This window comes from Cebus imitator, unplaced genomic scaffold (assembly GCF_001604975.1).
Source record: "Cebus imitator isolate Cc_AM_T3 unplaced genomic scaffold, Cebus_imitator-1.0 Scaffold337, whole genome shotgun sequence".
NCBI classification, from domain to species: Eukaryota; Metazoa; Chordata; class Mammalia; order Primates; family Cebidae; genus Cebus; species Cebus imitator.
Genome location: NW_016107652.1, coordinates 322,535 through 347,420, shown reverse-complemented (window position 1 = coordinate 347,420; position 24,886 = coordinate 322,535).

Here is a 24,886-nt window from a genome sequence, read left to right as displayed (position 1 = left end):
ATATGAGTAAAATTTAACACTACTTAAGATATTGTGTGCTTTATTTATTTAAATCATTTGAATCAATTTGTTAATTCAACACAGAATTTGTGTGGGATAGAGGTATGTATACAGAAGCATAATACTAGCAACAAAATAATGATAAATGTTTAGAAAGATCTAAAATTTCTGGATAATGTATAAAACATAGATTAGATATTTATGTTTAAAATAAGCAATGTACTCCATAGTTGCATGTGACCTACATATTACTGAATAGACAGGTTTCATTTAATTAGACCTGTGTGTTTACACTGAATGGCAAATGCAATATTAAACATGCTACTTCTACAATTAAAAATGGAAATTATTTTAATGACAAAAACAGCAAAGATGAAAGAAGGAACTATTTCAAGTGCTAATTTGAAACGAAATCACCAGAACACTTTTAACACTATAAGTGACAAAATATTGAGAGGAAAGAGGCATAATATAGATTGAATTATAATTTGACTGGTTTTCCAAATTTGACTCCCTTCAGGATTCAGCCTGCTTTTCATTATTTCACCATTGCAGTTTAAACCATTAAAGAGTTTACTCATCTATGAGCTTGACAGAATATCTTATAAAAAACATGAACACATCCAAAGACCAGACATTTTTATTAAGCAACACTTAAGTCTGAATTACTTAGCAGAGGTTTAATGACTTATTTTTCTCAAAGACACTTATGAAGAAACCTATTCACACATGTTCACATTTGTTTTCAAAAAGTATATAATTACCTTGATATGAGGAATTTTAAGTAGTACATTAAAACTTTTGTGTTATTGACACTACTCTTTAGATAAGTTAACGTCATATTGACTCTTTTAATACATAGCTTTACATGCTTAATTGAAACCTGCTTTATATTTTTAATATACACCAAAGGTAGCAACAAGTAAAATAATATTTAGCTAGTTGCAAAAAACATTAACTTGTCAATCTTGTTAAATTGTTAACCTCATTAATCTCAATAGGTAATCTGAGTGGTACACTGATAAATATTTAATAACCACACTCGAATTTTTTTTTTTTTGTAGGTAAAAACAAATCTTAATTTGTTTAACATTTGTCAATTTTTGTGGTGTAAATCCTCACATGATGGCCACTTCCAGGCTGCCAAGCTGACATTTTTGAACATGGAGTATGGAAAAGATGAATACTGAGATGGACTGAGTAGACTTCAACGCAATGCTGGGTAAATCCATAATCACAGACTTTGCAAGCAGTTACAATAGTTCCATACCAGACATGTCTGCTTCTACTGTTATAACTTTCTATAATTATTTATAGTTTTATGGTGTTTGTATTAATACGCTTTTAAGAGACCATATGCGATGAATATGACATATAAATAACCAAATATACTAATCATATAATTAACAAACAAAGTATCCAATCAAATAGCATCATCATTTTTAGGTTGTTCTTTATCTTTGCATCTATTTCTCTGCATTTTACTCTCACAAAAATATTTTTCTGCCACTTAGTGTCTACAGAAATTAAAATATAACATGTTTTAATAACTTGAGAATGTATCTTGAGGTCATTGAAGATTTCTTGATGTGTCAAAAGTACCAGATAGGGATTATTATTCAATATGTAAAGGATCTGGAGCACAAGAACTTCAGTGAGTGACAATAATATTCCATTGTTAGAAAATTACATTTTTGAAAAATGTAATAGTGAAAAAATCACCTTGACAAATAAATGTTCATCATTTTCATAGTTTTACTCATATGATCTTACAGTATTACAGAAATGTCACTTGAGAGGGAATAGAACAAAGTCTATTAACCTAATTTCATCATAACTAGAGTAATACAAATGTAGTCCAAAAATAGATTAATGGCACTCTTATTTTACTTTAATACAACCACTTTTTATATATTTAAATTAAAGTGAAGTCATAAAATAAGCTTTTCAAAATTTCACATTAAATAATATTTATTCCACATTAGATAGATGTATATTTGTGTATTTTGAGTCCTGTATCCCTCTGGCCTGAGAATAATTTGTGAATTATGCTTTCTTCCAACTTTACCTCCTTATACCTTCAAATCCACAGTCTGGACTTCATTATATCACCATCTCATGCATTGTTTTAAAACTCTCCAGGTCCAGACCATTTTGTAGAGGTCTTGTCCTGCCCTTACATTTTAAAGGATTAAAATTTGATCTCATCCCAAATGCCTTGACTTATTCTCTACGTTGCAATTCCTTCTGGAGCTAATTCCACTAACTCCAAAGTGTGCTCAATTCTCTTTGCCCCAGTTCTGTTTATGGGCATTATTGTCATTGTTAAATAAATTTAACAAATTGGGTAACCTAGATGAAATGGACAAATTACTAGACACATACAACCTACTGTGATGCACTTATGAAGAAAGATAAAATATTAACACACCAATAGAGGATAATGAAATTGAATAATTAATAAAAAGTTTTACATCAAAGAAAAGCCCAGGATCTGCTGGCTTTACTACTGAGTTCTACCTGACATTTTAAAGAGAACTAATGGCAATATTTCCCAAACTCTTACAAAAAATTAAAGAGGTGGGAATTCTTCCAAACACATTTTATGAAGCCAGCATTATCTTGATACAAACGAAAAATAAGAACACAGTAAAAACGAGAACCACAGGCTAGTTTCCCGGATGATATCCTTGATGAAGCTAGATTCAAAAATTTTCAACAAAATACTAGCATCCTGAGTTCAACAGCACACTAAAAATATCATTCACCATGATCAAGTAGAATTCATTCTATTTTTGCAAGAATGGTTTAACATAAATGCATCAATAAATATAATACATCACATTAATAAAATGAAGGAAAAAACATAATCAACTCAGTAGACACAGAAAAAACATTTGGCAAATTAAACATTCTTTGATGATTAAAAAACTCAATAAATTAGATACAGAAGGGATAAACTCAGCACAGTAAGGAATATGCATGACAAACCCACAGTTAACATAATGTTCAACAGGAAAAAGTTAAAAACTTTTTCTCCAAGACATTGAAAAGACATTGATGACTACTCTTGTCACTTAAAAAATTGTTTTATTTTAGATTCATGCAGTGCATGTGCAGGTCATTTACATGGGTCTATTGTGTAATGGTGGATATTGGACTTTTAGTGAATCCATCATCCAAATAGGAACACTGTACCAATAGGCAATTTTTCAACCCTCACTTGCTTTCCACTCTCCCCTCTTTCAAAGGTCCTGGTGTCTATCGTTTCCGTCTTTATGTCCCTGTGTACCATTTGTTTAGGTTTCACTTATAAGTGAGAACATTACTCTTGCCGCTTCTATTCAACATAGTACTAGAAGCCCTAGCAAGAGCAATTAAGCAAGTGAAAGAAGTAGAAGGCATTCAGGTTGGAAAACAAGAAATTAAATTTTTCCTGTTTGCAGACAGCAATATCATATATACATATATAAAACCTTAAAGATACCCCTGAAAATTTCTAGATCTAATAAACAAATTTAGTACAGTTGCAAGGTACAAAATCAACTTAAAAACAGTAGTGTTTTCTATACACTAAGAGCAAACTATCTAAAACATAAATCAAGAAAATAATTTTATTTACAGTATCAACAAAAATAAAATACTTAGAAATAAATTTAAGGAGGTGAAATATCTCTACAATAAAAATTATAAAACATTTTTTAAAAAATTAAAGACAAAAATAAATGGAAAGATATCCTATGTTCATGAGTTGGAGTAGGTAATATTATTAAACTATTTATACTACCCAAAATGATCTACAGATGCAATGTAATCACTACCACATTACCAACAACAGTCTTCACAAAACTGGAAAAAAATTTCTAAAATTCATATGGAACCACAAAAACTCCAAATAGACAAAGCACTCTTGAGAAAAAAATAATGAAAACAAAAACAAAGTTGTAGGCATCACACTGTCTGACTTCTAAATATATTACAATAGTACAGTAGTCAAAAGAGCAAGGAACTGACATAAAAAAAAAAAATAGACTGATAAAATAGAACAGAAAGCCCAGAAATAAATTCATGTATTTTTACCCAACTAATTCTTTGAAAGGGTCTTAAGATCACACAATTGGAGAGAACAAAAACAAATGGATAAACATCTTATGATCATGGATCTGAAGAGTTAATATTGTGGAAATGACCATACTACCCCAACAAATCTATAAATTCAATGCAATTCAAAATACTGATGTCATTTTTCACAGATATAAAAAAAAAAAGTTTCCATCAATGAAGGAATAGACTAAAAAGAGTGATATATATGGTGTGTGTGTCATATATATATATGTGTGTGTGTGTGTGTGTGTGTGTGTGTGTGTAGTATACACATATAATTGGATACTACTTAGCTATGAAAAAAGAATGAAATGCTATCTTTTGCAGCAGCATAGATGGAACTATAGGTCATTATATTAAGTGAAATATGCTGGGCACAGAAAGACAGATACGTTTTCAGTCATGTGGGAGCTAAAATAATTGGTCTCATGGAAGTAGAGAGTAGGATAAGAATTACCAGATGCTGGGAAGCGTGTGCTGTGTGCAGGATTTGAAGAGGATTTGGTTAAAGGAAAAAAAAAAAACATGCCATTAGACAGGGAGAACAAGATCCAATCTTTGATTGCACAGTTAACAACAACAAACTGTTAAGTAAAGAAAAAAAAAAAAGAAAAAGAAAATATGGGGACGCCCACAAATTTTATCCAAAGGGAAAACTTAAGCCTGGGAATTGAATTATGCAACACTGTCATTCTTATTCCCAATCAGATAGCTGTAATTTCACAACCCTGTGTCATCGCATTATACACATGCAAGATTTCCACAACAACAAAACCCATATACCTCCCCGGATGGCCTCTCTCACAAATTTGTCACAAGGAAATTCCTTGCTTTCCCCTCAATCTTCCAAGATATATATCCCCCTACAAAACAAGCATCTGCCTGTTGTAATCTTGGGTCTGCAACCTAAGTTTAACTCCTAAAACTAAGTTATTTTAAATATCACACTGACATTGCCAATAACAGGATCATCTTCCTAGATACACAACAAGGATAAGATAAATCAATCCCTTTTCTGCACATCCTTAGAGGTCTGCATGATTGACTCTTTCCTCTATTTCCTCTTCTTAAATTTTTACCCTGTTATATAAATAATAGATTTTCTAAGTGCTAATTAGAGTCTCACAATAATGTATCTTTTGCCTCATTAATTTACACCCCTCACGTTTTTCTCTCTTGTGTGATGTTTCCCCTTAAATACTGAGTTCTCAAAACACTCTTTGGAAAGCACAGGTCACAGATGGTACTCTGACTTATGTTTTTGCTGGGCAAATTTTCAAACTTTGGTTCAATAAACCTCTACTGATTGAGACACTTGCCTCAATCAGTAGAGGTTTTCTTTTTTTGTTACATGTATTTTAAAATTACATATAAATAGCTAACGGATATGTATATATACATACTAATCATCAATTTCATGAATCAACAGGGAAATGTAAATTAAAACCACAATGAGATACCACTTCACACCTGTTAAAATGGCTATTATCAAAAAGACAAAAATAACACATGGTATCACAGATGTGAAGAAACCAGAAATCTCATACATCATTGATGAGAATGTAAATTAGCATAGCCATTATGGAAAAAAAGTATGGTGATTCCTCAAAAAACTGATAGCAAAACTGTCATATAATTCAGCAATCCCATGATGGGTATATATGCAAAGACAACAAAATTGCTGTGTCAAAGAGATGTTTGCGCTTCCATGTTTATTGCAGCATTATTCACAGTAGCCAAGATAATTAATCAACCTAAATATCCATCAATTGATGAACTAATAAAGAAACTGTTGCATGTTTACACAATAAAATACTATTCAGTCACAAAAAAGAAGGAGGTTCTGCCATTTATGACATCATGGATGAACCCAGAAGACAATATATTAGCTAAAATAAGGCCAGCACAGAAGGTAAATAACACATGCTCTCACTCATGTGTGGAATGTAAAAAGTTGATTAAATAGAGCTAGAAAACAGAATGGTGAGTACCAACAGCTGAGGTATTTGGTGTAGGGGGACATGTTGGAGTGATATCGGATAAAGGATACAAAGTTTTAGTAAGATTGGAGAAATAAATTTAAGAGATATATTTTACAACATAGTGACTATACTTAACAATATATTGTATTACTTAAAAATAGGAAGAGGGGATGTTAAGTGTTCTCATCCCAACTCACTGACAATGATATCAAGTAATACGTTAATTAGCTAGATTCATTTATTCATAATGTATATATACTTCAGAATATGTTATATAGAAATACATTCAATTTTATCTGTCAATTAAAAATATTTCTTAAAAGAAAAAATATAAAATATCATAGTTTGTTTTCTATTGCTATCACCTGAGATTGGGTAAATTTTCGAGGGAAGATTATTTAGCTCACCATTCTGTAAGACAGAGAAGTCCAAGATCAAGTGGCTGCATCTGGTCAGCTTCTGGTAAGAATCTCATAGGTCATTGTATTCAGTTGGTGCAAAAGTAATCGCAGTTTTTGCCACTGAAAGTAACAGCATGGTGGAAAAGAAGAATGGGAAGTGGGCCCATGCCAAGACAGCAAACATGAAGGGCAGTCTCAACCATATTTAAGTCACAGCAGTACTGTGATTTATGTCGCCATTAACAGGAGAAAAAAATAGTGCTTATTTCCAAAGATATAAAATATAAAAACGATACAAGATAGGATTATAAAAAACAAGATATAAAATATAAAAACGATACAAGATAGGATTATAAAAAACAATTATTGTGTAAAATGTTTCTGGCCATTGGAATGGTAATAGATAGAGACATAGTTTGAAAGACAGTAAGTGACATAAATAAATAAATAAATCTATAGATAAATAAGTAGATCGATGATAGATGATTAATAGTTATATAAAAAGAACAGATTAACATTTTATTTCAAAGAATAGACTTAGGAAATAAGATGAAATAATTTAAAACTCACATAAATAAAGGATATTAAAAAGGTGAACTCTCTTGCTCACTCTCTCTCTCCCCATCTCTAACCCATAGAGTAGGACAAACAATGAATTTTCTATAACTAAATTATTAAAATAAAACTTATATAGCTATTTCTTAAATTTGTGTTACATACAAGAAATTTCTAAAATATGGAACAATTTGTACTACATAATCTTTAAAGTTCTTTGTAAGTCCAAAAAGACTGTCAATTGCAACATGGTTACTACATGGGTATAAACATCAAAACACCACACATTCTTTCTTAATTATTCAAGTCTTTGAAACCTTGAACAAATGATTGTTCAGGAGATTAATATTAGACAATAATAAAGAGCAAACCAAGACTTCAAGTTAGTGTTAGAAAAAATCTTCAAATTTGAAGAGTCAGGCTGGACACAGTGGCCGATGCCTATAATCTGAGCACTTTGGGCGACCAAGGTGGGTGGATCACTTGCGGTCAGGAGTTCCGGACAATCCTGGCTAACATGGTGAAACTCCGTCTCTATGAAAAACGCAAAAATTAGCTGGGTGTGGTGGCAGATGCCTGTAATCCCAGCTACTATGGAGGCTGAGGCAGGAGCCTTACTTGAACCCAGGAGGTAGAGTGAAGTGGGGTGAGATCATTCCATTGTACTACTCCCTCCAGGCTGGCCGACGGAGCAAGACTCTGTCTCAAAAAAAAATTCAATGTCTGTCAAGTGAAGACGAAATTTTTTTCAGCAATGTATGGAAACAAAGCTAATATATGGTGCATTGGTATAAATTATATAAAATATGTATTTGATCTTGGAATTTTTAGTTTGAATAAGAAAGAAAATTTATTCAAATAACAGATGGACTAAATTAGAAGACTGTAATCACTAGTCACTGATTTCCTTTTTCCCTCATGAATGCCAGTAATTACCTAATACACTTCTTAGTGTGGCAGTTTTTGTTTTATATTTTTTTAACATAATACGTTTTGTGGTACAACTTCAGAAATTTTGTATTAATTTTGGTCTCTGGCTGATTTTACTCATATATTTTCTTTTTCTTTGCCTCCAAAATGTTCATCCAAAATAGAACCCTCATTTCAGGCATTAGCCATCACATTCATATCAAGAACAGATATATTATAGTATAAAGCCTAAAGGTTTATTTTTTATTTTCTTTAAATGTCGTCTTTTTTTTTGTTCTCTGCATTCTAAAATAATTTACTCATCACTAGACAGTTAAACAATTGAAACTCATGAAAATTTATAATGATGGCTTCAAGATTAAAAAGTTTGGACATCTTCAATGATCTTTTAGAATAGGAATCTGCATGGGACAAGCCTGGCCAAGACAGTTAGTTTATTTTCAACCTAAGGCTGTTTTCCATGCTATAGTGGTTCATGTGAGTAGTTGCAAAATAAACTGTATGACCCACAAAGCTGAAAATACACATTGAAGTGGTTTGCTGACTCTAATTTAGAGGGTAGCACTCAGAGAAGTCTTTTAGACAATGGTGTCTGTGGGACTATACTATGAACTTGCTGGATAGAGTAGTGTGGACATAGCCATACTTCCTGTTTTAACTAAGAATAACCACACTATTGGCACTAGGTCCATCATATTTGGATCTACGTGTCAGTTTATAGATGAATATTGGGGCTCCTCAACCTATATTTACATACCTTAGAAAGTGGGTCTTGTAGAAACTCACAGATAATCTCAAATTAGATTTTTTAAGGATTTCACTGAATTCCAAAAACTTCAAAATCACTCTCCTGAGATACTTGCTCTAGAATGCACAACTCTCCCTCCTACCTCTTCTCTCCCTCAGTAGACACTCAATGTGCAAAATTCAATAGATGTTCACCAATGTCTAACAACCCTGTGCTGTATTTCACGGTTCTATTTGTTAAAGTTCAATTAGGGAAATAGAGCACTATGAGTTTCTTGAAATAGTAAATGGCATAAGATTTTATAAGTCGAAATTGGATCTCCTGCAATTGAGAAAAGTGTTGGAGAGGTAAAGCTAAGACAGGAAATGAGGGAAGCCCTTATCAGCATGAAGCTTCCAAGAGTCTATCGCTGCTGGAATAGTAACGGAAGACGGACATGGTCAAAGTTGTTGACTCTCTATCATTACTCCCTCTGTGAGTTGCTGCAAAACACTTGTTGGTGGGCTTGAATCATCATTGGTCAGCAGGCCAGCAATTGAGAACTAGAACAAGATGGAAAGATGCTGAAAACAAGAATAAGCTGGAGTTGCCAGACAACTCTGTACTGGTTCCTCATCAAGCAAGAGTTAGCAGAGCTTCCTGGCTGCTGCTTTATCATGCAGATTTTTCTCATGAGCATACCTAACCTGAAATCCTACATGGAAGAGCATGCTGGGAAACAGTTAAAATATAACTAAATTGATACAGTCTTAAATCATTACACTGACTGTGTTTGAAAGAGGAATACAATTTACAAATAGTTTTAGTTATATTTGTCTGTGTCTATAATACTTCAATCAAATACATGCTTCAGACTGATTTAGAAAATCTACTGGTAGCAAGAGGTTTTTATAATATCAAATCAACTAAGAAGATATATAATTAATAGATATTAGATATTTATCTAAATGCCTGTATTAATCACAAAAGAGTCAAGATAGAGTAATATATAGTTCTAAAGTTCTGATTGCATGTTTTCAAGTAAAAAAGTACTATAATTAACTTTCAAGGAGAGAGCAAATATAACCAATTATTAGTAATGAAAATGGTATTTCTATTCAATGGTAAAATTTCTTACAGGGTCTAGACCCTTACTTAAAAGAAATGTTTCTCTTCTCCTCAGTAAATGACCAATATAGTTAATCAACTATATTCCTATTCAATATTTGTGTTTTAGAGTAATCATGTTTCTTAATTTGAAAATAAAGATAATTGAAAGTAAAAGGGAAAATTGTAGACATTCTAACTTATGCTTACATTATAAATTCAACACAATTATGAAGATTTTGGAAACAAAACATATTCTTGTACACATGGGCAGACCTCACCTCTTAATAGAGTGGCTATATATGCATTTGATTTAAGGAATATGGGAAAGGTGGAAGACTCATGTTTCTATTATAATTCTTCACTGAATCTGATTACTGATATGCACAATTAGCCATTTATTTATTAAGCTTAATATTTTTGCCCCATTGAAATTTAAACTTATTCAGAAATAGAATCGAATAGTATTCATGTATTCCATTCATTCATTTATGCAGACATTTATCAAATATAAAAATGTCTTAAAAGTGTGGGGGCCAGTTTATGAGAAGTCATAGTGAAAAGTAAAAGTCAGAAAAAAGTAAATGAAGATAAATTATGAACATTTTACCTTTTATAGCATGCTTTGCCCACAGTGGCTATGTAGAAGAAAATCTGTACGGTAAAAACTACAACGAAGGTGCCTTTATAGAAAACATCTACTTTTTCTTAGCGTTTTTATGTGAGGAACTTGGCTAAAGAAAAATGATTGCATAAAGAACTTGGAGTTCTACTAAATATCTTTCAAATGCTCCACATTGAAACTGTTCACTTCAAGCCAGAACTAATGTGTGGCTATATTTTAAGTGCCAGAGTTATATAATAATTCTAAAATATTGATTCTATATCTAGCCTGCAAACACCTGCAAAGTAAATTTACTCAAGGACACTCATTGAACAGAATATTTGTGGATTTCAATTTCTGTAACTGGATGTTATTCATTGATCTTTTTACCAGCTTTTTTGCCACTATGCTGCAATGTTGATTAAAGAGAATTGTGATTTGAGATGCGGTATTGCTATTTTCTATTTCTAAGAAACAGAAAATATCATTGCTATTTATTTTGCAAAGGGCCTGAAATGTGTGGGGTGACAAGGAATCCATCCAACTTTCTATTATGGTCAGCAGCTGCACATAAACATTATGTTAAGGGACTCTAACTATAATCAATTGTAATGTTATTTCCAAAACAATTTCCAGTGTAGTGCATTGCACTACATATCCCTCCCTTACTCCTACTATGAACAGAGATGGACTAGGTAAAATAATACTTACAAAGCAAAGTGATAATATGTTAAGTAGAAACACACAAATATATAAAATGAAAATACAAAAATAAATCCTATGAATTGTGGACTAACTTCTTTCAGAGAATTGTTCAACGAAAAACATCATTTCACAAATAAAATTGATTTTACTTAGTCTTGACAAAAATGCATTCTTTACAACAGTCTTTCAAAATTTATGTAGGCTATTTAATGTAATCTTCTGATTATTAATCTTATTTTTAAATTTACCTTTTATGGTATATACTGTGTTTCTATACCAATTCCTTATTAATGCTCAACACACTTATGCAATATCTGCTAGGAAAATCTTTTTCTTTTCTTTTTTTATATTTGCATCTGTATCCATCATTGATAATTGTCTTTGGCTGTAGAAAAAGCTATCTCACTCAAAGTTACCAAGGGGCAGCCTGTGGCAAATGACCAATGGGATAGAAGGATTTAAAGATCCAGCCTCTTTGCTTCAGTTTGAGAGACCTCTGTGGGGCTTCCCAACTATAAGATTGGCAGTTGCTAGAATTTTAATCATATTTCCAGTCAGCTTCTTCTGCCCAATCCTGCCTACCTTACTCCCTTACAGATTTCTCTCCTGAGTTCTTTCTACAATAAACTTTCTGAACAGAGTTCTGTTACAAGTGTGATGGTTAATTTTATGTGTCAACGTGGCTGTGCTATGGTGCTCAGTGTTGTATGGTTAAGTATCAGTCTAGATATTGCTGTTGAGGTATTTTTAGATATGATTAATATTTAATCAGCAAACTTTGAGTAAAACCAATTAACCTCTGTAATGATGGTGGACTACATTCAATCAGTTGTAAACCTTAGAGAAAAGACTGGGGTCACCTGGAAGGAATTCTGCCTCTGGACTACCTTTTGATTCAAAACTGCAACATTAACTCTTGCAGGAATATTCTGATAGCCATCCTGCCTTATAGATTTTGGATTTGCCAATTTGCACAATTGCCTGAGAAAATTCTAAATCTCTCTCACACACACATATGCACACACACACTATTGATTTTGCTTCTGAGGAGAACCTTGACTAATATAAATTTTGGTACCAAGAAAGGTCCCACAGAACAGAATCTTAAGGATGAGGTTTTAGGAATTCATTTTGGGGTTTCTAGAGTTGGTGTAATATTACTAATAATTATATTATTAGGTTAGAGTTAACGTTACTAATAATTCTTTCAAGTAGTAATGAAAGCACTTAAAATCTATGGCATGACATGGCAATGGAGATGCACTGAATGTCCCCATTGGATGTCACCGCTGGAGATGCACTAAATGTCACCATTGGATGTCACCACTGGAGATGCACTAAATGTCACCATTGGATGTCACTGCTGGAGATGCACTAAATGTCACCATTGGATGTCACTGCTGGATGCTCCTAATCAAACACTTTTAAGAAGCACAGTTCAGGTAACTATGTGTTTGATAGCTTTTAATATTTCTGTCAAATTAACAAGTATAATGAAATTGGTGGGTTGTAACTAATTGCACCAGACAAAGTGAGGAAAGAAAAGAATGAGCTCAGGGATTTAAATTCTCAATTCAAACCCTGCACAAATGACTTGAAAATTTCTATATCTTCTATGTAAAAAAAAAAAAAAATTATCTCCTATATCTACAGAGCTGAGATTACTGAAGACCAAACCCAGAGTTTTATCCTGAAAATGGTGGAATAACAGCATCAGTTGTATTTGTAAACTTGCAGAGTGTCTACTGTTAAAATAAAGGCATTGAGTGGAAATACTGTGGTTTTTTAAATTGTACTTTAGGTTCTGGGGTACATGTGCACATCATGCAGGATTTTTGCATAGGTACATACACAGGCAAGGTGGTTTGCTGCCTCCATCCCCCCATCACCTAAATGGTTTTCTAAAAATGCTTTTCTCCAAAGTCTGAGTGGAGCCTCTCCACATACGAACCTCTACGTTCCACTAAATCTTCCCAGTAGAAGCAACTGTACCACCTCCGTCTGAGGATAAATCGCACTTTGTCCAAGGAATCTATAATAGCCTTTTCAGTTGTAGTTGCCTTGAAAAACAGTACTAATTCTCCCCAGGAACCACCCCCACAACTTCTGTTTCCCTGTAGTCACAAAACTGGATGTAAAATACCAGTAGACCCTTCAGTTGAAGTATATGGCCCATGGAAAGTTATACTACAATTTGAAAGAACTATGTAATTTAACAATTTATACAGAATGAAATATGGAGCACATGTCTGGGAATGGATATTAAGGATGGAGAATAATTGTGAAATGGATATAAGTTTGGCCACATATATTTCTATTTTCTCACTTAGAAAACATTCTGAACTTAGTGTTATATTTCAGCACAAGCAGCATAGTGAGTTACAAAGGACTTTAGCAATACTTTTAGTGGATTGGCTAAAACATGGGCCAAAATGTGGCCTACATATAATGAAGTTTAAATTCCAGAACTGCCTTCGCATACGATAGAAAAGAAAATCAAAATGCTTAGGGAGAAGGGAATTTTAGAGTAGAACCTGCTCATTGGTACAAGGAGGGTACAAAGGACACAACTTTCAGTATGACTGTAAGAAATATATTTGTGACAGTCATGCTAGCATTGTTGAAGATTTCTGTAGTTGTTCTTCTTGTAGATTATAAATTACAAAGATAACTTCTAATACTGAATTAAAACACCTAAATGCAATGGAAATAACTGAATCCCTCGGTAGGAGAGGGTAAATGGTGGCACATAATCACCAAACGTAAGATTTATTACTGTAACAGCAAAGTTAATGCAGTGATCAGAATAGTATAACTAAAAGAGACTTATGGCATTGCTTGTTGATGTTTCTAGAAGCGAAATAAGTGGGCATTCACTGAATTCTTACTTAGTTTATATATGCAAAGAAATCTAGGTCAACTTAAACTCTAACTTAAATCATATAAACAGTGATTCATGCCCCCTTCAATCAGTTCTCAGACTTGAGCCAGTTTACAGATTCCAAACCATGTGAATGAAGAAAGACCAGGTTTCTTTAAAGAAACATGCCACTACATTGCCAAAAATGTATGTTGCTAATATTTCTTCCAGTCCTTCTCCAAAGGAACTTATAACTTTTTGCCAGGTGATTGTGCTTTAGGAAAAAGAAAATAATCAGACTTTGGGAGAACTACTTGACACTGTCTGTGAAATGATGTTGATTGAAAAGACTCAAAATTCTCTACAGTCCACCGGTCAGAGTAGGAGCTTCTGGAGGTGAGATAATGAAGTTTTAACAGATCTGCCTTCTGGTAAGTTCAGTGGGTCACTGAACACATCTTGTGGCTATTTTGTCAGTTGTGGAAACCACAGTTGGAATAGATATACTATAAACTGGTAGAATGTCCACCTTAGTTCCCTGACCAGTGGTGTGAGGTCTATCATGGTGAGAAAGGTCAAATGAAAGCTTCTAGAACTGCCTTTACATAAGATAATAAACCAAAAGCAATACTACATTTTGTGGAGAACTTTCAGGAATGAATGCCACTATCCAAGACTTAAAGTATATAGGGGTAGTGATTCCCACTACATTTATATTCAACATATATATTTGATCATGCTCTTAAAACAGATGGCTCTTGGAACATGACAGGAGATATTGCAGGCTTAATCAGGTGATGACTCCAACTTCAACTGCTGAATCAGATATAGTTTCATTGTCTGAGCAAATTAACACATCTACTTGTATTTAGCGTATTGTTATTGATCTACAATATGCTTTCTTCTCAATACCAGTTAGTAAAGACCATCATGAGCACTTTGTTTATGGCTGGCAAGGCCAGTAATACACATTTGCTAACTTACCTCAAGGATATAACAACTCTCCTGACTTAAGTCATAATTTAGTCCAAAGGATATACGTAACCTTTCCCTCCCACAAGGTATCACACTGGTGCATTATATTAGTGACATCATCCTGATTGGACCTAATGAGCAAGAAGTACATTACTTTACATTTATTGGTGAGAACTTTGAATATCAGAGTATGAGAAAGAAATTTCACAAAAATTTGGGAATCTTATAACTCAGTGAAATTGTGGAGGACACTGTGATATGGAATATGTTAAGATATGCTTTCTAAGGTGAAGGATAAGTTATTGAATTGAGCCCCTTCTTCCGTCAAAGAACAAGAAGAAGAAGACAAAGAAGACAAAGAAGATGAAGGAGGTGGAGGAGGAGAAGAAGAAGATGAAGATGAAGAAGAAGAAGAAAGAAGAAGAAGAAGACAATGAAGAAGAGGAAGAAAAAAAAATCACTACAACTCTTAGCCTCTTTAGATTTGAGCAGGCAATATATTTATCACTCAGATGTGCTACTCTGGTTTATTTACTGAGTGCCCTAAAAAACCTGCAGGTTTTGAGTGAAGTCCAAAACATGAATAGGTTCTGCCACAGTTTCATATTGCTGTGCAAGCCACTATGCCAATAGGGCCATATGCTCCAGCATATTCAATGTGGCCTGAAGTGTCAATAGCAGAGAGGAATGATGCTTGGAGCCTTTGGCCGGTCTCTATAGGCAAATTACAGCGCAAGAACTTAGGATATTGGAAGAATACCTTCCAACCTCTGTGTATAACTATTCTTCTTTGGATAAATAGCTTTTGGTTTGCTATTGGCCTTAGTAGAGACTGAATGCTTAATTGTGGGCTGCCAAGTTATCATGCAAACTTAACTGCCCTTCATGAACTTGGTATTTTCTATCCCACCAAGCCATAAAGTTGGATATGTATGGCAGCATTCCATCATAAAATGGAAGTGGTATATTTATATAAGATTAGGCTCAAAATAAAACAGAAAACAAAACCAATATCCATTATAAATAAAAACAGAGAACTTTTCAACAAAATTCAAGTAAACTAAGTCCAATAGCTTATCAATAGAATTATACATTATCCTCAAGTAAAATTTCTTCCAGGAATGCAAGCCTTGTTTCACATATGAAACTCTGTTAATAAAATACAACCTAACTGTAGAATAAAGAAAAATAAGATAATCACAAATGCATAAAAAAACTGATAAAATCTAACACAATATTTTCATTATAAAGACTCACAACAAATTAGGAAGAGAAAAAATTCCCTAAACATGATAAAAAGCACGAATGAAAAAACCAGAGGTTGTATCATATTAAAAAAGGAAAAACTGAAAGTTTTTCCCCTAAGGTGACGGAGAAGACAAATATTCTGACTTTTGCCACCACTGTTCAACACTGCAGAAGTTCTAGCCAGGAAAACTAGGTACAAAAAAGAAATAAAAGCCATCCAAATTGAAAAGGGGGAAGTAAAACTTTTTCTATCTGAAGAGAACATGATCATGGTATGGAAACTACCCTAAATAATCCACGTAAAAATCTAACAGGGCTAATAAACAAATTTAACAAAATTGCAAGATATAAAACAAGTATACAAATATTAGTTTTACTTTTATAAACTAACACTAAAATTTCAAAAATTAATGCAACAAAAACTTTAATTTATAATAGCATCAAATATAATAAAATTCTCAGAAAGAAACAAATAAATAAAGCGCTTATATACAAAAACTATAAAATAGCTGAAAATTTTTGTTCTCCCAAAATTCATTCACATCATCAATAATGTGAATATATTAGGAAGTGTAGCCTTTGGCACTTAATTAGGTCACAGGGCAGAGCTCTCACAAATGAGCTTAAGATCCTTGTAAAAGGAATCTGAAACAGTTGCCTTGCCCCTTTTACCATGTGAGGACAGAGGGGCAGAGGTAGAAGGAACTGATATGGTTTGCCTGTGTCCCCACCCAAATATCAACTTCAATTGTATCTCCCAGAATTCCCATGTGTTGTGGGAGGGACAGAGGAAGGTAATCTAATCATGGGGGTCAGTCTTACTCATGTTATTCTCATGACAGTGAATAAGTTTCATGATATCTGATGGTTTTATCTGGGGTTTCTGCTTTTGCTTCTTTCTCTTGTTGTTGCCATGTAAGAAGTGTCTTTTGCCTCCGGCTGTGATTCTGAGGCTTCCCAAGCCATGTGGAACTGGAAGTTTAATTAAACCTCTTTTTTTTTCCTGCAGTCCTGGGTATGTCTTTATCAGCAGCATGAAAATGGACTGGAATAGTAAATTGGTACCAGGAGAGGGGTGTGGCTGAAAAGATACACAAAAAATGTCGAGGTGACTTTGGAACTGAAAACAAAAAGAGGTTGGAACAGTTTGGAGGGCTCAGAAAAAGACAAGAAAATGTGGGAAAGTTTGGAACTTCCTAGAGACTTGTTGAATGGCTTTGAGCAAAATGCTGATAGCAACATGGGCAATAAGATCCAGGCTGAGGTGGTCTCATATGGAGATGAGGAACTTGCTGGGAACTGGAGTAAAGGTGACTCTTGTTATGTTTTAGCAGAAAGACTGGTGACATTTTACCCCTGCTCTAGAGATTTGTGGAACTTTGAACTTGAGAAAGATGATTTAGCAGAAGAAATTTCTAAGCAGCAAATCATTCAAGAGGTGACTTCAGTGTAGCTAAAGGCATTCAGTTTTATAAAGTAGAGCATAAAAATTTGAAAAATTTGTAGGCTGACTATGTGATAGAAAAGAAAAACTCATTTTCTGGGGAGAAATTCATCCAGCTGCAGAAATTTGTATTAGTAGCAAGGATCCTAATGTTAATCATCAAAACCATGGGGAAAATGTTTCCAGGCCATATGGCAGGCCCTGTCATCACAGGCTCAGAGGCCCAGGAGGAAAACAAAAATGGTTTCATGGGGCAGGCCCGGGTTCCTGTGCTGTGTGCAGCCTAGGAACTTGGTGCCCTGTGTTCCAGCCACACCAGTCATGACTGAAAGGGACAAATGTACAGCTTGGGCTATGGCTTCAGATGGTGGAAGCCTTAATCGCTGGCAGCCTCCGTGTGGTGTTGAGCGTGTGGGTTCATAGGAGACAAGGGTTGAGATTTGGGAACCTTAGTCTAGATTTCAGAAGATGCATGGAAATGCCTGGATGTGAGGCCAAAGTTTGCTGCAGGGGCAGGACCCTCACTGAGAACCTCTGCTAAGGCAGTGCAGAAGGGAAATGTGGGTTCAGAGCCCCCACAAAGAGTCTCTACTGGGGCACTGCCTAGTGGAGCTCTGAGAAGAGGGCCACTGTCCTCCAGAACCCAGGATAACGGATCCACTGATAGTTTGCATTGTGAGCTTGGAAAAAGCCACAGACACTCAATGCTAGCTAGTGAAAGCAGCCAGGAGAAAGTTTGTACCCTGTAAAGCTACAGGGCTGGAGCTGCCCAGGGCCATGGGGATCCACCACTTGCATCAACATGACCTGGATGTGAGACTTGGAGTCAAAGGAGATCATTTTGGAAGTTTAAGATTGTACTGCCCTGCTGGATTTTCAACTTGCATGGACCCTGTAATCCCCTTGTTTTGGCCAATTTCTCCCATTTGGAATGCAATGTTTACCCAATGCCTGTACCCCCATTGTATCCAGAAAGTGATTAGCTTACTTTTGATTTTGTAGTCTCATAGATGGAAGGGACTTACCTTGTCTCAGATGAGATTGTGGACTGTGGACCTTGCTTAATGCTGAAATGAATTAAGACTTTGAGAGACTGTCGGGAAGGCATGATTGGTTTTGAAATGTGAGGACATCAGATCTGGAGAAGGCATGTTCAGAATGACATGGTTAGGCTCTGGCCCTACCCAAATCTCTACTTGAATTGTATCTCTCAGAATTTCCACGTGTCGTGCTGGGGACCCAGAGGGAGGTAACTGAATCACAGGCCAGTCTTTTCTGTGCTATTCTGGTGATAGTGAATACGTTTTCACAAGATCTTATGGCTTTATTGAGGGTTTTCACTTTTGCTTCTTCCTCATTTTGCTCTGCTGACATCATGTAAGAAGTGCCTTTTACACACTCCCATGATTCTGAGGCCTTCCCAGCCGTGTGAAACTATAAGTCCAATTAAATATCTTTTTCTTCCTAGTCTTGGATATGTCTTTATCAGCAGTGTGAAAACGAACTAATACAGGAACTGCCTGTAAACTAAAAAGCAGACCTCCAGAAGTGTGAGAAATACATTTTGTTGTTTATACACTACCCTGTTTATGGTATTTTGTTATAACAGCCCAAATAGACTAAGACAGAAACGAAAAAATTGCTGGTGTCTTGGCTTTAGGTAGACAAAGAACCAAAAAAGCATTCTCCTCATCTTTTACCAAATTGGTAGCACAAACTGCCTTCCTATGTAAATTTAATTCAGAATTTATCATAACTCATAATCCTTAGAGCCACAGAGAAACAGTTTAGCTTAACCTCTCCCAGGTATGCTTTTGTTTTCAGGGACCTAGCAAAAATAACAAGTAATCCCTCAGGAGAAACTCACATAAAGCTTAACTATGAACATTATTATTACTATCATTATTATTTATAATTTTTATTTTTATAGAGAAACAGGGTCTTGCTATGTTGCCAAAGCTGGTCTCAAACGCCTGGACTCAAGCAATCCTGTCACCTCAGTCTACCAGTTTACTGGGATTACAGTCATGAGCCACTCCACTACATCCATCCTTCAAACATTTTTTTGAGGTCATATTTGTACACAATAAAAAATAAATACAAGAAGTATGCAATACATGTTATGTTTACTGAATGATAAATAAATTAAGCAAGAAGAATCTGACTGCATACAAATGAGTTGTTAAAGGTATTGGAAAGAGAAAATGGTTTTAAAAATGTTTTAGATAGGTTAAACTGTAAAAGCAGTTTAGAAACAAAAGTTAATTGCTCTGAAATTTATGTGTGTGTGTGTGTGTGTGTGTGTGTGTGTGTGTATGTAAATATATACATTAAATAGTAATTTCAGTTTTGCATAAAACAGCAATGCTAATTTATATGTTCAGGAAATGACACTTTAAACAAAGGAGTTTTTCAGTTACTGGGTTATGAACAATGATTAATACCTGAGCACATTTAATAAAAGAGAGGCAATAATTCTAAGAAAAAAATAGTTTGATTAATTTTCTTAGAGACAGTCTGGATTCCAGGAAATTATTGAAAAGAACCCTCTGAAAGCTTTTGAAATGTAATTCATAATAACAATCCATAATAAGACCATTTAAAAACAGCTATATTAGATGATTACAGGAAAAAAAAAGGGGAAGACTAATTGAAGATGACAATACCAGGAAACTGTATATACAATATTTCTAGCTTTATTGCATCAGTCATGAGGTGTCACAGTTACTGTTAGATGTTGATATACTTATTTTCATTGTCCTCAGAGATCCCTCATAAAATATGTTACAGAATTATAGGAAGTAAACAGAGCACTAAAGTGTAGAACAAAGAACAAAAATAGGTTAAACCCTAGCCTGATAGAATAGGAAATATACATTGTTAATTAAAAGGAGAAAAACAAATCTCTAGACTAAGAAATAGTGTGAAGGAATGATTCATACAGGTACTACATTTTAATCCAACAAATGAGGCAGAATGAAAATGTGACTAGTTTAAAAGAAAATACAGATTTTTAAAACTCAGCTATGCCTTTCTACAAAGAGTAGAGGAACGTGGATGAAAATAGAATACAGAAAGTGTGTGCCAGAGCCACAGAAAAAAAAATATGAGGCAGAAAGAAATCTTTCTACTCTTTCTGGATTATCAAAGATTTCTAGGCCTGAAATGGTCAAAACCTATGGAAAATCAAAGTAGAAGGGAAGAGCTTTGGCAGATACAATGATTCCCTCTAGGTTCTTGGAAATCCATGTTGTGTAGGCATCAGTTTTCACAGCAGCTTCACTTTGAGTGCACTAAGAATAAATCTCATGCCAAATCAAATGGGGGTTATCAAGGAAGAAATTCTCTATCACAAATAAATTATATACCCGAGAAACTCCACTCAAAAAATACAAGGGAAAAGATATTGTAGCATAGTAAAAAATGCACGGGTCTCCAAGGAAGAAGAAAAACAGAGTAACAGGCAGGATTTGGGATGTGTTATAAAGGCACTTGGTGAACAGACACTTGGCTTCGGCAAATGCAATTGACTGTGTATGGTGGCATGAGAAAAGAATATGCCACCTGACAGAGTTAACACTCAATTTAGCTTAGAAGTGACTGAAACAAAAGGCTAAGATTTCTGGGAATTTGGAAGTCCTAAATATGCTGATTAGAGAATATGGGAGTTGGGCTGGCTCGGTGGCTCACACCTGTAATCCCAACGTTTTGAGAGGCTGAGGCAGGTGGATCACCTGAGGCCAGGAGTTTGAGACTGGCCTGGGCAACATGGAGAAACCCAGCCTCTAATAAAAATACAAAAATTAACCAGGCCTAATGGCGGACACCTGTAGTCCCAGCTACTCAAGAGGCTGAGGCAGGAGAATTCTTGAACCCAGGAGGCAGAGGTTACGGTGTGCCGAGATTGCACAACTGTACTCCAGCCTGGCTACAGAGCAGGACTCCGTCTCAAAAATAAATAAATAAAAATAATATAATAGAGAATATGGGAGCAACTAGTAACACCAGAGATTACCACTGCACATTACACACACACACACACACACACACACAAAATCAAATAGCAAGGAATGCTATTCACAGGAGTCTTATCTTACCAAATGTGATTAAGTTACCTCCCACACTTTGCATATTGATTACATACTACTCCCAATAGTAATAAATTTCCCATATCATTGTCTCTAATAAATTGTCATAGACTCTTGAGGTTAAAACTGATATTTTTTAGATTTTCCCGCGTGCTTTATCTATTGCCTATGCCAGATTTTATTGAGTCTCTGCACCAAATTTTAAAATGTAGCATCTTTTTGTATTATTCTATGCCTTGATCTGACAACATTATTTATTAGTGACAATGACATTCTTTCCTGAGTTTTCTAAATACTGTAGTTGTGATGTGAGACAATATTTGAGTGTCCTATAAACTCTTTGGAATATAAAGTGTGGGCCTGTTAAAAGTCGGTATTTAAGAACTCTAATTTGGGGTGTTCAATAAACTGCCTCATTCTCTTGGTAAATAATTCAGAATGCAGCAACTGTGGACACAAAGCTGATTGAGGATTAAGGCCTTTGGATTTAATTCCTACTTACTTTATTTTACAAGTATAGGAAGCTATAGTTTTTGAACTTAATGAGGAGGAATATGATTTATGTTTAAATTTGTGTCAATTTGGTCTCTTGCCTGCATATAAAAGAAACGAATGCTGTTAAACACGAGAAGTATGACCTATTAAAAAAATATCAGGGACACATGGAATCATGGCGGCAGGAGTCTAAAATTTGGATAGGAATCAGAAAAGAAGAATGAAATAAACCCAACCATCATTTTTTAAACAGGTATCTAGGCTGAATGATGCTCTCACTACTAGTGGAAAGCATCACAGCTGGAAACACCGAATGCCATAAACTATTGCACCCGGCTCTCAACCCTGTTTTAGTGGCTTTGAATTAATTCTAATAATTTATTTCTACATGTGATCTCCTCTAGATTGAATTTTATACTCTCTAGAAGCATTCAACCCTCTAAACTAGGTTCTACGTGAGTGCCTTGCTTGTTGAGAGTTGGATGGGAATGGAGAATGATGACCTCTTCCCTTTTGTTGCCCGTTTTATAGAGGTTTTTCCCTTCATCCTATGAATATTAAATGCAATGAATATTTTTGTTTTCACCAAAATAGTTTGGGGCTTTGATTTTTATCTCTCTATTCATAATACACACTTATACATGCACATACATATATTTTTAGTTTCTTTAGCTGTCCAGTAATCATGCATACGCTCCTTCCAAATATCAGACTTAAATAAATAATTGTGCCAATGTATTCTTAGGTAAGTAGATGCTGAAATTTAGTAGGAAAGGTAAAGCATAAGAGAAGAGCATTTGTCAGAAGCACTCATTCTCATGATTTTAATGAAAACAGACCAAAGAGCAGGACTAGACAGGTGGATGCATTAGATTATGATATCATCCTGAGAAACTCTCTGCCAGTGTGCTTGGGATCTCTAGAATAAATATTTCAAAGAGTACCTTACTGAAAAGACATGGCTAAGCCCTTGCTCAGCCTCCTTGTTAGTAATGACTAGGAGCTGCCTGGATCACTTTAAAGGAAACAGGGCCCCGGGCGCGGTGGCACACACCTGTAGTCTTAGCATTTTGGGAGACTGAGGCCAGTGGATCACCTCAGGTCAGGAGTTTGAGGCCAGCCTGGCCAACAGGGCGAAACCCCATCTCTATGAAAAATACAAAAATTATCCAGGCATGGTGGCATGCGCTAATCCCAGCTGTAACCCCAGCAACTTGGGAGGCTGAGGCAGGAGAATCACTTGAACCTGGGAGGCAGAGATTGCAGTGAGCTGAGATTGCACCATTGCACTCCAGCCTGTGTGACAGAGTGAAACTCCATCTCCAAGGAAAAAAAAAAAGGAAAGAAAAAGAAAACGGGCAAGAGAGGGGGACCTGATTTGAAAACTGGAGCAGGACTTGAAAAATCTAATAGCTGGAGTGTATTATTAAATTCATATTCAAATACAAATGAAGAATAGTTATGGTGGTTCAAAATTACTTGTTATAAAACACACTAAGAAGCCATTATGCTTTAAAAGTGTTAGAATGAAAATAAAAATAATAAATTTATGGAAAATAATAGTAAACTAAGACATCCTGAATTTATATTTTGAAATAGATATTAATATATAAACTACTAAATATTTACATTATCTGGCAGGTTTTTTTTTCAAACAGAATTTTCATGTTCATTTTTAAAATTTAGCACTGCTGGTTTTTGGAAGTACGTGAAGTCAGATACCCATATCAAATTCCAGGTGGAAAAAAAATTAAATGTAAAAAGCAATGTAAAATAAATAGTTGGGTACATACTCTGAAAGTAGGGAATATTTTTCTTATAAGTAGTGAATGTCAAGAATCTATTAAAATAAAAACATGTATTTATGCATAAAAAATTGTCAATATTATCAGCCAGACACAAAATTACTTTAAAGAATTGATAAAAGATAGATTTAGGGAGAAAATGTTTTATGATTGACAGAAAATGGTTAACATTGTTAGTAATGATAATGCCATTATGAATGATCAAAAAGTCAATTTTTTACAGTATTTTAGGTATTTGTTTACAGTTTCAACTTTTATTTTAGTTTCAAGGGATACATGTGCAGGAATGTCCAATGGATACATTGTGTGATGCTGAGGTGTGAGGTACAAATGACCTCATAACTGAGGTAGGGAGCACAGTATCGAACAGGCAATTTTTCAGCCCTTGCTAACCATCCTTTCTCCCTGCTCTGGTCTCCATTGTCTATTATTTCCATCTTTATGATCATGTGTACCCAATGCTCAGCTTCCACTTATAAGTGAATCCATGCAGTGTTTGGTTTTCTACTTCTGTGTTGGTTTGCAGAAGGATAATGCTTCCACCTGCATCTGTGTTGCACAAAGTACATGATTTTATTCTTTTTCATGGCTGCATAGTATTCTCTGCTGTATATGTGCCACATTTTCTTCATTCAAGCCACATATTTCTTAAAGATACATTTACACATAAATAAATTCAAGTGACTAAAAACCCTTTTAAAAATGTTTACATTTTTAAGCTGGTTTTAAAGGAAATGTAACTTAAATTAAAAATAAATATGTTTATAATCAGCTCTTTGGCAAAAATTTTAAATTGCTTGCTTAATTCTAGACAGGTTAATAATTTTATGAAACCTATCTATAGTAATTGTATGGC